The sequence below is a fragment of the Drosophila nasuta genome, chromosome 2R (assembly GCF_023558535.2).
Source record: "Drosophila nasuta strain 15112-1781.00 chromosome 2R, ASM2355853v1, whole genome shotgun sequence".
NCBI classification, from domain to species: domain Eukaryota; kingdom Metazoa; phylum Arthropoda; class Insecta; order Diptera; family Drosophilidae; genus Drosophila; species Drosophila nasuta.
Genome location: NC_083456.1, coordinates 12,790,266 through 12,804,682, shown reverse-complemented (window position 1 = coordinate 12,804,682; position 14,417 = coordinate 12,790,266). Strand labels below are relative to the sequence as shown.

General features: G+C 39.3%; 1 protein-coding gene across 2 annotated transcripts in view; it reads right to left on the bottom strand.

Moving 5' to 3' along the window:
- LOC132783926 (rho GTPase-activating protein 7) overlaps positions 1–14,417 on the bottom strand; it is a 96,012-nt gene that overhangs the window by 73,053 nt on the left and 8,542 nt on the right. For both annotated transcript variants that reach the window (XM_060789238.1, XM_060789239.1), the window contains exon 2: positions 255–423. The gene's annotated coding sequence lies outside the window, so the exon portion shown is untranslated. The remainder of the gene's footprint in view (positions 1–254; positions 424–14,417) is intronic.

Here is a 14,417-nt window from a genome sequence, read left to right as displayed (position 1 = left end):
GTTAAGGTCGAGACTGAGACGCAGAGTGGAAGGGAGAAAGAGAACACTTTAGAGTAAATAATCAAACGTTGATTTGGCTTATCAATTACAAATTTTTTTAGGTGTGAATGATTGCTGCTCGCAGTGCCAGAGTTCAATGTCGATAAAACGCCAATGAAATTTGAATAAGCTACTTAAAACAATGAAATTCTCTCTTATAGACATTACCCAATTTCACTTTCATGTTAAGTACGTTTGAGTAAATGCAAACTCACCTTCCACTTCAAATGTTTTTGCTTTGCACAACGTTGCGTATGATTGACATGCGACGTGGGTATGAAGAAATGCGGCAGACAATTTCAACTCAACTAAATTATACGCAATTGACCGCCTGCTGCAAAGTTAAATGAAATGCACCTTAATCCACGGAAAAACGTCTCGAATCTGTAATGAAATCAAAAACGGGAAAGCCACAATGAAAATTAATTGTAAATTCAATGTTTTCACTGTCTGTGTTGTTTACAGTTTTACATTTAGGATTTTTTTGCTATTTGTGCTTATGCGGCGTATGCGCGATATGAACAGCCAGCCGCATGCTAGACTCCAAGTATTTGAAAACGCATCGTGTCGTCTGGCAATCAGCGCGCGCAGCTGGAAGCTTCTTAGTTTGTTTACAACAACAACAAAAATGTAGGAAATATGTCGTGATGCTGCAACTTTCATGATGCGTTGCACACAATTCGAAAGGCAACACTTAAAAAAAAAAAAACACAATCTCAACTCAATTCAACATTGAATAAATGGTTTATTTTTAAAAAGACTTGATAGTAGAAGTCAATAGTTCAACTGACAATCTCTCTGGCGTCGCCTAATCAGGCGATTTTGTTTCAGTTGCTTTTGAGTCGAGCTAAAATATAGACGAGCGCAATGAGAGCTTGGCAGCTTATTTCACTGCTAGTTTTGATCTCGTCGTATGGCTTTGTCAATGCCATTGACAGAATTCAACTGAGTCCGCGAATCTTGTACAGCAGAGAGGACGGCAACCCCTTGCTACATGGTAGCCGAATAAACGCTGTGGTCTGGGCTCGCCAATTGCTGGATAAGTTAGGTCTGACCCATTTAAAGACTAAGTTGGTTCAAGCCAAGATCGTGGAAAACACAAATGAATTACTCTTCGAAATGGAAACATATTTAAATGCGCTGGAAGTGAAGCGAATGTGGGACGAAAAATTGGAGGAATTCCAATATGATGAGGAGGCTAATAGAAAATCCATGGACTGCGCTTCAGATTGCGTGAACAAGGACTACAAGTTAGAGCAAACGGAGAAAAAGTTCTGGGAACCAGTGAATGTTGATTTTAGAACTGGATCATAAGAGCAAATAATAATAATAAAGAGTTTGCTATGCATTTAACATATGCTAACAATATGTGTGTTATTGACTAGGTGTTTTAGGTGTTTATCTTATCACAATTTGCATCCGATAAGATTTCTCACTTGCGCTTTCTATGGAAAGCTTTGTTCGGGAAACGTTTCGAATTGGCGAGCATGATACGGGTATTATTTTGTAAGATGATGTGCTGAAATCGAATACGAGAGAGAGACACCGTCACCCACATTTGAGTGCGCATTTGCAAATGGAATTGCAGTCGCACTCAGCACGCTGAAATTCGATATGCGCGAAGCTTTGAGTTTATGAGTAATACAATTCTACAGCCTTGACTTAATTTGCAGCGTCTCTTTTTTGCTTTGAAAGTTGCAACGAAAACAGAATTCACACGCTTGGCCAGTCAACAATGTGGCAACAGCAGCGGCAAACAGCAACAAAACAGCATTCAACCCATTTTCAGCTTGGCACTTGGCTTTTATTTTCAATGTCAAACTCGAGGAGGAAGACGAGTAAAGAGGAAAACTAAAAGAGAAAGAGAAGGAGAAGGAGGAGAGAGAGAGAGGCACTCTCATGGGGTTCACAATCGTTTGTTGTCCCACAATAAATCACTAATGGCACCGTGCTTAGCTGTCTGTTTAAGGCGCCATAAATTCTTAAAAGCCAAAAGCCAAAACCCCGAAAAGGTTCTAACACCTTCGACTCCAAAATTTAAAAAGCCAAAACAAAAAAACTCGCGGCTGCAATCAACACAACATTCATAATTTATGCGATCTGCAGGCAAACTCACTTTGATATCAAATTGTTTGTGCCACAGCCAGCCAGCGACATGAGTTATAGCCATTCCATATAGCCATATCCGCCGACCAAAAATTGATCCCAGATCGCTTCGCTTCTTGTTCTTATTATTGTTGTTGTTTTTGTTGTTTGTTGTGTGCCATTTCCTGTCGGCGCAACGCAATTAAAGTTATGGCCCAAAAAACGCATGCCAAGCCCCAAAAAGGCATCCTCCAAAACATACAGTGAGGAAATTTATACGCTGCAACGTTGCCAAGTTTCTAAACAAGTTTCGTTATATATTACGAAATTTGCATAAAAATTACGAATAATTACGAATAGTGAACAAAAGGGACTAGTCACAAATCAGACACTGCGAGAGAAATAGAGATTAGCTCACGAAACGCGCGCGCATTAACATTTCAAAGAGTAACACGAACGAAATCTATGAGCTTAGCTGCTGATAATCGAAATCAAATTGAATTAATAATAACGAGCCAATAGCTGTCCACCATACAGAAATCATTTTGAATTATTGTATTGGGAAAATTGTCATAATTTCAACTAATGTGCCACGAGATCTCGCCCCCTTCCATTTCACTCCACTCCACTCGGATTGCGTATACGCAGCGTTGCGCCGTTTGGCTTTCAAGTCGAGGCAACTTGTTATCGAAAAGAAATTTGTATTTTGTATTTGTACTCTTTGGTCTTTTTTTTGTGTGTGTATGCCATGCGTGCTTGTCAAATAAAATGTAAAGTTTATGTGACAGTTTGGCGATTAAAAAAATGCTTTGAAAAAACTGCATTTTGATGTCAAATGGGAAGCCCCAAAGAAAAAGAAATACACAGAGATTAGAAACTGTCGATCGATGGAATATTAAAAGCAAAATTGGAAATTATATATTTAAATGCAAATTAAGTGAGCCAAAAAATTACCAAATATAAGTTATTTTAGTGTTTTAAGTAGTGAAAGTATGATGAGCTGACATCTCTCTCTATCTCTTTCTCTGTCGGTTAAGTGGGTGAAAAGTGAACGCATAATTAAACAAGCATATTGTGTTTGATGTCTCCATGGAAAATTTCAGTCGCATGCGAGCACTAAACTGACCCTTGACACTCGAATCGCTATTCTCTCTCCCTCTATATCTCTCTCTCTTTCTCTGTCTATTATTGCGTGTTTCACTGCTTAACTTATGCAGGTAGCTCAATTGCAGGCGAAGACTTTGACAATGAGGGTTGCGGGCTGCAAGGGAAGGCAAAACTAAGCATGCCAAAAGTGCTCAGAGAGAGAAATAAAAATAAAAATAAATTAAAATTGAAGCAATTAAAATACGACCCCAAAACCAGCAGCATGACAATTGCGCATGAGTTTCCCCTTGCCCCCTGCCACTGCTTTCCACATTCTCTCCACAGAATCTGAATGCTTGAAATTACCACCATGATAGTCGCCGACGTTCGAACAATTCCTTTACAGCTGTGTGTGCATTGCTGGAAACATTCATTTCGTGTGCAACCACAAAAACTCATTGCATTTACAAAATGATCGACGATAATGCGGTCCCAGCGAAAAACAACAAAACAGCGTTCGATGTCGACGACGTTTTAAAGACAATGTTTGGCAGTCCCGCATTTAGCGACAATTAAGAAATCAAACCTGCGCCTGTGCCTGCCAATTGCAATGGAAAACCGCTTACCAGGAGCTGACAGTAGCTTTATTTTTTTCCCCGATGACAGGCCCAGGCATCATTGGGATTGCAACTGAGACTGCGACAGCGACTGAAATTCAGACCTAGACCCAGACCCAGCTGGCCCCCTGGATGGTTGCCAATTGCCAGACAGTCAGCCAGTTTTGGCTTTCCACTCTAATGCAAATGTGCAATTAAATTGTTGACGTCGCCTGTCGTTTGCTGCTAATCAAAATTGTACGATCATAGGACATGGAATAGACCCCCAAAGCCAGCCAAGTCAAGAGAGCGTAACGGCAACTGAAACAACCAACGACGACGCCGACAGACAGACAAACAGACAGCCAAACACTTTTGATGGCTTTTTGAAAAGCGGGCAATAAGTTGTAATTGACCTTTTTAACATTGGCAAAGCAAATAAATTTTGTGGGCGGTCGTCGATCGTCGATTGTCGTTTGTCGTTTGGCAAATGATTTAAAACCAAATTGGGTATGGCAAACCAATAGGAAAGCCATTAAACAAAATACTCGTAGTTGTAGTGTGTAAAACACATAAAAATTCCTCAAGCAACTAGGAAATGCATAAAAAAGCAAACAGCGTTGGAAATATTTCCACAATTCGTAATTCGATAATTAGATTCACATATCTGCGCAAATTAATTATCAAATTTGTCGTTTGCAGTTTTGTCGAGCAGTTTTATAGCACAATTAAAATGAATTTAATGAGCTGACTGTGAAGTTCTTGAAGAAATAGTCTGAAATAGCATAGAGGCAGCCTCCTGATAGAGTATGTGAGAGTTGACACAACCATAAAGCAGCATGAAGCATCAGACACATATGGTTACAGTTCAGTAATTTTCATTTTATTTTCAAGAGAGAAAGAGGGAAAGGCAGAGGGAGTGGGAGAGGGAGAGATGTGTATCTGTTTGTTGTGCCACACACAGACGCACACGCATAAAACTATAAATTGAAACGGGTGTGTCATTATTTTCAACTGAATTTCATGCCACATGCAAGGCACAAAAAGTTGTAGTTGCAGTTGCAGTTTGTGATTGCTGTGGGCAGGCGCAACACATTTTGACAGAACAGTTAGTCAGTTAGCCTTTTTTTTTGCGGACAAGGTGTTGCACAATTCAATAGAACATTTATTGCCCAAACACTTGGCAGACAATTTATAGTAACGACTGCGAAAAGGGGCAAGGTGCAGAGGTACAACTTCACTCAGTTTAGTCAATTGCATAAATGAGCTGCTTGCTTCGAGTCGTAAACCTGGCCAAAAGCGATGCCAGTTTGATGGCAGCTAAAACGTCTACAAAGTAACTAAAAGCTGCTAAGCTTGTGCGCAATTAGAATAGCCAAGCAGCCGGCCGGTTGTTGCAGTTGCAATCGCAGTTGTTGTTGTTGTTGTTGTTGTTGCAACATGGCAACACATGTTGCCAGTTGGCAGAGCTCAACTCAGCTCAGCTTGACTTGGCTTGGTTTGTTTGTTTGTTCGCCATGCGCCTAACTAGCTATCTATATTTGAGCAGATTGCGCCGCTAACCTCATTGCAATCTTGGCCCAAACTTGCAGTCACAGAGTCGTAGACTAACTGACTCTGGCCAAAGTGACTAACTGACTAACTGACTACAGTTTGAGTTGAGTTTCGTTGGATATCACTTCTACATTTATTGCTCACATTTTGCATGTGTGTTTGTGTGTGTGTGTGAGTAAATTGTTAACATGTAGACAAGTGTAATTTAGTTGTTAGAAGCACGAAGAGAAAGAAGTACCGAGAGAGATAGAGAAAGAGAGAATGCTGCATTGACAACACGTTGACTACAACAAATTGAAATTTAAAACGCGCCTTTTTTTCGCCAATTGGCCAAAACTGGTTGGCAACAAGCCAAAGACGTTCGACTGCTTGTCGCATTTATTTAAATTGTATCTAAACTGCAGCGACTAGATTTATTATTAGCCTGTTGGCGGCTTAATTAGCCCCAGCCAAATGCAAAGCCAATAAAACACAATGGAGAAGACTCTCTGCATTATCAGCTGTTAGCCAGCTGCATTGTTGGTCTCTGCTATTGTTGCTGTTGCTGTGGTTGTTGTTGTTGTTTATAAAGCTGAAAGTCGTTAACCTTCGTTGTAACACATTCATCATCATCACTCACCTCAGCAGCAGCAGCAACAACACGCACACAACTTTAGCCAGAGCAACAACTTGGTCTGCGTTGTCGTCGTCGTCAATGCAGCTGTAAAAAGAAGTCGTCTTAATCTTAAACGACGTCTCCATCCATCTCAGAAGGCAGCAGCAGCAACAGCAACAGCAGCAGCATCAGCAGAAGAACATCAGCTGGGCAGTGGCTGCCTCTTAGCCAGTTTTGTGCTGTTGCTTTTGTTTGCAGCAGCGCATTTGAAAACAAGCAAGGAAGTTTACTGCCAACAGACAAACTGACGCAGTGAAGAATTGACGGGCCGGCCTTTAGAAGGCAACAGCAACCAACTGCTGCTGCCGATGTTGTTGCTGCTGCTTCGAGTGCGACACATACAACAAATAAGTAAACAGCGCGCACTTATAACAAATTAGCTTGGCACAGAAAGAAATAAAAAAAAACAAAACAAAAACACAGTCAAAAGAACTAGGCAACCAGATGGATCAGGCAACCAGCATCCAGAGTAAGAGAAGGAGGAGGAGGAGAAAAGTCAAGCTACAATTTGGGAAATCGTCATGCTTGTCGACGACATTTGAAAGCGTTTGAAAGTGTCACGTTTGGTGAAATGTCTAGAACTAAATATGGAGAAAATTGGGTACACAACTCAGTACAGCAATGCAATGCAATGCAATCATTTGACTTGACACTTTCTAAGCCAGACGCCGCCGTCACCGCCACCGCCGACGACGACGTCGCACAAATGAAGAATGCAAACAGAGACAGACGGAGCCACAGCTGAGAGAGTTGCTGCTGCTGCTGCTGAACAGACTGATGCCACAAAAAGGTTCGGCGGATGTTTGCTTCGAGACTGCTGAAGGCAACCCAAAAATAACTGTAAACGAACTAACAATGCAACGTGCGGCAGCAGCAAGCAACAAGAACAACCAACAGCAGTGCCGACAGCAGCCACTCGAGTGAAATAATTAAAATTCCATGCTCATAACTTCCGCAATTAAGGCTGATAGACGACTGAAGTGCAGAGCGAAAGGGAGAGAGAGAGAGAGAGAGAGAGATAGAGTCCTACTCCCAACTGTCCAACGAACAGGCAACTGGCAACAGGAGTCGGCAACAGCAGCTAATTTCCACGCACAGTTGACGCAACTACAAAGTGCCAAGGCAAGCAGCGGTGGCAGCAACAGAACTTGCCACAACGTCGCAACCGAGTCTGACAGGCAAACAGCAGACAAACAGCGACGCAGTCGAGACGTTTGGATTGTTGGCTGCTCTCTCTCTCTCTCTCTCTCTTGTATCTTAGCGAGACATGCTTGCAACGTCGTCGTCGTCGTCGTCGTCGTTGTTGCGACGACCAACGCATGCCACACAGTACACGCCTGCACTAATGAAGTAATTCATTGAACCGTGCTACGCTAGCGCGGTTGCCATTAGTTTAGTGTTGGCTACGCTGCAACCTGGCAACCATTCCCTACTCTATGCTCCCTCCCTTCCCCTCCCCGCACCCACGCCCTTTTTGTGAGTGCTGCATTTTGCCGTGTTTACGCTTAGCCCAAAGCTGACGTTGTTGTTTACCTCAGTCAGACAGTGGCAACGCTTCCTGGATCGCACATTAGATCATTCGGTGACAGCAGCCAGCTGCTGGCTCTCTGAGCTCGCCTGACTATCTAACTCGCTGGCTGGCCTGACCTCGCCTTAAATACATCGAACCGGACCCGGGACACTCCTTCACTTTGCCTTCGCTCACTGCGCTATCAGCTGACCAAGCCCAAAATGATGGCCGTGCAGCAAAAAAATGTCTTTGATAATTAAGCGGGCCACAGCAACACTTAAAAGTCCAAACTCTCCACAGTCCACACTCTCAAGAGTCCAAACTCTCCCCAGTGCACACTCTCCACTCTCCACTCTTCTCAATTCATTTTCTATACACAGAAAAAAACATGCTTAGAAACCTTTATATGACGATATGATTTTAAAAGTTAGCTCATATGAAAAATTCTTCATCTTCATTCAACATCTAAATTTTGAAATAATTTTAAATGTGCAATTCTTTAAGTTGAAATATATACTCTTATTTCAAAACATGCAAACCTGTCAAAATTAAATTCAAAACGTAAAATCTCAAATCAAAATCAAACGTTTCTAAATTTACTTTGTTTAAAATAAAAAATATATATTTTGTTTTCTTATCATAAGAAAAGATTTTCCAACCTTAAAATGATGATTAAATTTCCAAATTTTGTTTTAAAAATTTTTAAATTTTGAATTCTTAAGTTTACGATTTTTATAACGTTATTTCTTTACTCTATGCAGATTAAAAATTAAAGATTTGAATCTTAAAAAAGAAATTGTTATAATCTTATACAAAAACTGTAAGAACAAACATTTTTCAAACGGAAATTCTAGTTTAAAATAAATTTTATTAGTTCAAAAAGCTTCCAAAATAAATTTTTGACTTTAGAAAGTAATTTTTTCACTATGTATACTTAAGCTCAAACTTTTTCTAATCCACACTCTCCACATTTCGCATTCTAACGATTGCACTTTCTCGAAAAAATGCGCAAGAACTTTATCTGGCACTCCGCGCTGCTGCTTGCCGCTTGCTACTTGCCACATGCCGCAAGTAGCCACGAGGCTGGCATAAAAAAGTAGCAACTTAAAACGGAGAGTTGAGAGAGTGGCCACTGACCAAAGGCACATCATCTTAATAGAAATATGCGTGCCATATACATGAGTGTGTGTGTGTGTGAGCTGCTGTGTGTTGTGCATATCAAAATCCATTAGTGGCTTTTGTAGAAATAATCAACAACGACACCAAAAAAAAAATAAAAGGAGAACTGCAAACTGCTGAAGTTGCGCGAATGCGAAGTGCGGCAGACGATGCGGAATTTCCGCTGCGAAAAGGAGAGCGAGGGAAGGCGGGGGATGATTGGCTTCAGTGCTGCAACGAAGCGATCTGACGGTCGCTCTGTCTGTCGCTCGCTCTCGCTCACTCGCTCGATTACTGGCGGTATCTATGGTCCGGGCTAAGTGAACATTTGTAATGGTCACTCAGGCGGCCAGTGCGTCCATCGTCTCTGTCTCTATCAGCAAACGCGTTTGTTACGCTGTCCACACACACACACACACACACACACTCGTGTGTTGTTGTTTGTTATTTACTCATTGCTATAAGCAGCGAAAAAAAAAACAACAACTACGTATTCGCATCTAATCATTTGTTTTCGTTGTTTATTTCAAACAGAGCGTATCGAGCGCATTTTGTAAAATATAATTACAATTGCGGTTATTTGATTTGATATAGCTGAGTGTCTGTGTGTGTGTTTGTGTGTATGTGTGTGTTGTGCGCTGGTCAGTGCTCCTCTCGCTGCTAGTTGTAAAAAATTGCATTTAATTATAAATTCTATAATGAGCCAAGCGCAAATAATTTCCCTTGTGCGGGGCACAATCTTTTTTTATTATTTTCCAACCAGTCAACAACAGAGAGCCGCGAGTCGAGAGTCGTTTGTCCTCAGTGGCCACGATTAAATTAATCAGCGTCATGTGGTGATTGACTTGTCGGCATGCAAAATATGTAAATACAGAAATGCATATATGCTTTTACTATACTATATAAATGTAATGCATTTGCATAGTCGCCAGCCAAGGGCTGTAAATCATATTTCTGCTTATAAATAATCAAGACAACTTCCAACAGAATTTATGACCTGGCCTGTTGTAAATAACGCAACTGACAAGCGCTGACGTCACAAAAGGCACGCAAAGAATGCATAATCTCTAATCAACTTTATAGATACTAGGTACACACACATCCGTTTCGTAGATACTATTGCGGCGTTCAATAAATCCATTCATAAAACGCAAACACAAAGAAAAGTCATCAAAGTTAGCTCATAGAGATAAATATACATTTTATTTTATACAATGCGGACAAGAAAGTATCTTAGGGGGCATCTATATCATTTTCTATATATTCTACACAGCGATAAAAGTCTTTAAAGATACATTATTTGGTATATAGATATCTGCTGCTACGTGCCATAATCACACAGACACACACACACATAGTCGATTCTACTTGCCACGTTTCGTTTGCCCCAATAGATTTATGTCCGATTCGACCTTAACCAATTTATTGAGGCATTTATAAACGACGACTTTTGTAGCCTTTTCTTCGACTCAATATAATTTGTACGATGCTCCTGACCGTGCCACAAAAAAACAACAGCAAATAGACGAACAGACAAACAAACGAATCAAATGAAGACAGATGAATAATATATAGAAATGTTGATTATTTGTTGTTTGTTATTTTTAATGTCAGAAATCAACAAGACGCCTTCTATTAGTCGCTCTGGTCTAAACTATAAATTTATGGCGTCTTCAACGAATACAAAAACCGACACCAACAATTACTAATCTGGCAAAATTTGGCAATTGTTCAAGGTTGCAACAGCAACAAATTTGTACACAGAAAAATTAAAGCTAATTTCAAGAGACACCAAACTAATTTCTCATAGGCCTCCCTAGATGATCATCGGATCATCTCATAATGGAATTTCGGTTTCTGTTTTCTACTCTCGCACCCATCAGCTAATCAGAAGAAAGTTCTATCTGTAGCAGCTAAAAAAGCGAAATTCAGACTGCAGCATTTGTTTTTCGTTTTCGTTTTTATTTATTTTTTCTGTTGTATTTACTTATCACTGCTACGGCGTCTCTAATTAATTTCTTCTACTTCTTCGCTTGCTCGACTTGTGGTGTCCAACCGACTTGCGATAGAAGAGATCCAAGAGATCCGGTCTTGACGACAACAGCTCCACTGCGCCCACGTAGGCAGAGCAAACTAATTAAGTCGCATATACATAACGCCAGTTTTTTTTTTTGTTTTTTTCTTTTTTATCAAGCGATAAAATAAAACACAACACAACAGCAACAACAACAACAAATAAAAAGGAAAAACGTAAAACAAAGCAAACCAAATGCTATCTATGTGAAACCATACCAAACACACTCACACATTTCACATATATATTGTAGATAATCGACAGAGAAAAACGAAAAAAGAACTGAAAATTGTTTATCAGCCACCTAATGAATGGAGCTTGGCCAGTGTGATAAGAGGTCCAAAACTCTTTAAGCCACGCACGTGTGCAGCCAACAACAACGCTCACAATGAACAGCATAAATACGAATGTGGTTTTTACGCGCATACCCTGTAAATATGTCTAGAGAAGGGGAATAGTCGAGGTGTAATCATGTTGAAACTTAAGTACAATTGGTATAAAGGCATTTAAGCGCATACAATGAAATTCATTAATCAAAAATTGTGTTATAAAATATATATTTATTTATATATGCTTACAGATGGCTATAATCATGATAAAATTCAGCCAGTAAATGCAATTGGCAAAACTGCATTTAAACGCAAATTGGAAAATGCATTATAAATTGAAATTAAAGTTGGTATACATTATTATATATATGACTATATATAAAGAATACTTGAACTATACTCAATATTAAACTCTGCCAGTAAATGCAATTGTCATAAATGCATTTAAATGCATAAAATAAAACTTATTGGAAAATGCATTATAAATTGTAATTAAAGTGGTATGCATTACTTGAAAATGTTATTATGTGTTATATAACTACATGACTATATATGAAGAATACTTGAGCTATACTCAATATCAAACTGTGCCAATAAATACACTTAGCAAATGTGCATTTAAGTGCGTGCACGAAAATTCATTGAAAAATGCATTTAAAAGTAAAATTCTAATATTCCAAATTAATTCAAAATTATATTACATAGGTTCATCTTTTAATGCCAAGCACTCATAATACTTAAAGTATTTAAATTTAAGCAAAAAACCAATTAAAGATAAAAAACTTTGCTTGCCAAAAAGTCGACGAAAATTAAAATTTCTTTAGATTACAGCATATCTTGACTGACGGTCAAAGTCATAATTTTTATTTTTATTTCATGTTTCTTTTTTTTTTTGCTGCTTGTGGTTTTAATAATATTTTTGTATAACAATTGCTGACGCTGCTTGAACGCCCATCAATCAAAACGCTCGAGTGTCTCTCACAAAAATATTTATAATAACTTGAATTTATTTTCAGTTGTTTTTTTTGCTTTATAGTATTTTTTGTCGGTTTTGTTATCCGTGTTTTTTTTTGCATGAGTAGCTTTCAGCGTTTTCAATTTCATTTAGAGGCCTTTAATTGCCGAAATCAATTCAAAAGCCAGTTGAACGCGTTAAAAGCAGCCACAGCAGCCGCAAAAACAAAACAACAACAATTGAAAAAACCTTTTTTTTTTTTATAATTATTAACAAGACGACGGCGAGTTCATTAGCGCCGCAGGCAAAAAGTACAGAGAAAAAAATGTTGTTAAAAAATTTGAATAGAAACACAAATAAATGTTGGGTAATTAAGACTTGGTCTCTTCTGAGTCTCGCTGTGAATGTGAATATTACGGGTACTCGCAGCATACACTCATACAATATAATGCTGTACTCTGATGAGAGAGGGGGTGACTCTAAAAAGGCGTCTCGAAACTTGTTCTACAACTTGTTTTTACATACCGACTAGAATTGCAAAGCAAGGCGGCAAGGCGGCAATGCGGCAAGTGGCAAGCAGCAAGGCGATAATGTGTAGCAGCCGCACCATATGCGATAATGTTGCGAGCACATGATATAATAAAATTGGAATGCGCTGCAATTGCTCACACAGACACACACAGACACAGACACCAACGCATACACTTGCACTTTATAATAAACTATTGGCTTGTATTACACTTTATCAAGTCATGAGCTCGACTCAACTCGAACTCAACTCAACTTGGTTCTGTTTACGTATAGAAGCATGCTTGGGCTGCAGTAAATTTCCATAAATTTACATGCCATAAATCAAATTCAAAATGTTTTCTGAGATCTCTTCTTTCTCTCTCGCTCTATCTATCATTTGTTATCTGCATTGACTTGTCTATCTGCTGCTGGACTGGGCTGCTGATGCACTGAAGAAACTAAACAGTGGGCTTATCAATCCAACGCTGACAAAGTGCAATCAACTCTCTGCAACTGCGTTTCCTCGTAAGCAGCGATCGTGCTGATGCTGCTGCTGCTGCTGCTGCTGCAGTTGCTGTTGTTATTGCTTTTGGCTGCTGCTGTCACTGATGGGCGATGGCGATGGCGTTGACGATGACTAACCCAACAGTTGGACACCCCACGCACTCAACACACACACACAATGACTGGCCGCGTGTTTTATTATTTGGTTAAACAAAACACAGCCGGCTAAAATGGCAAAACGCTGACGCTGACGTTGACGCCGATGAACTCATTCATTCAAGAGAGATATCTGAGAACTGCGAACGAAGAATCGAACGACCACAGACAACAACAACACACACACACACACACACATAAAACAGTCGACCCCAAAATGGCAGTCAGTCAGGCAGTCGGTTTATTGACTGCCTGCTAAAACATGGCTAATGGACTTCTCTCGAGTCAACAGGGTCCAAAAGGAAATGCAGCCAGCAATAAAAACGTGCAAAACAAAAAACATCAAAGTAAAAGCCAAAATGTGCGATTCTCTTGCTCTCTCCTCTGCTGCTCTTTTGTCGCTTGACTCAGTCAATGACTAATTCACGAAACTGCAACGGGGCGACAAAGTCCAAGAACAAATGAACACACTGCACTGTGTGTGTTTGTGTTTGTATTCACGATGATTCCTCGAGTCACCCGACGAACGACGATATGCTAATTAATATGCAATCTAGATATATTTTATTTGGGGCAGCGCTGCCATGACGTCATCAGTGGCAAAGTGTCGCGATATTCGCTTATTCTTCTCATACTATTACAATTGGCAGACAGTCGCAAAATATATCTCGGGGTCTTTCTGGCGCTACACACATCACAGTTGCTGTTGTCGTTGCTGCTGCTGTTGATAGCAATTTGGCGAAAAATGCACGTTTCGAAATTTTTTTATTTTTCATGTTTATTGTTTGTTGTTGTCTCTTAATGCACATGTGTGGCTACACTCAAAATATAGATCGCATAATACTTACGATTCGCATTTTGTAAATTTTTATAAGGAATAACCGATTGCACGTACCTGCAAATAAAAATAGTTGTTATTAGTTGAAAGCATTTTAAGTTTGCCGTAAAGTTACCTAACTGAAAATTCTACAAAATAAAAGTAATTGTAAATTTAACATTTTATATGAAATTATATTTTTATCTAGTTTTAATCAAACATAAAAAATGTTATTTTATGAATGTATTTTAATGAATTTGGCTAAGTTACCAAATTGTAAATTTCTTTATATTAGAATGAAATTATCTATATTAGTAGTTCAAAACATTTCAAAGATATGGAAAAGTATACGAACTAAACTTGTACATAAAACAAAATGATTGTGAATT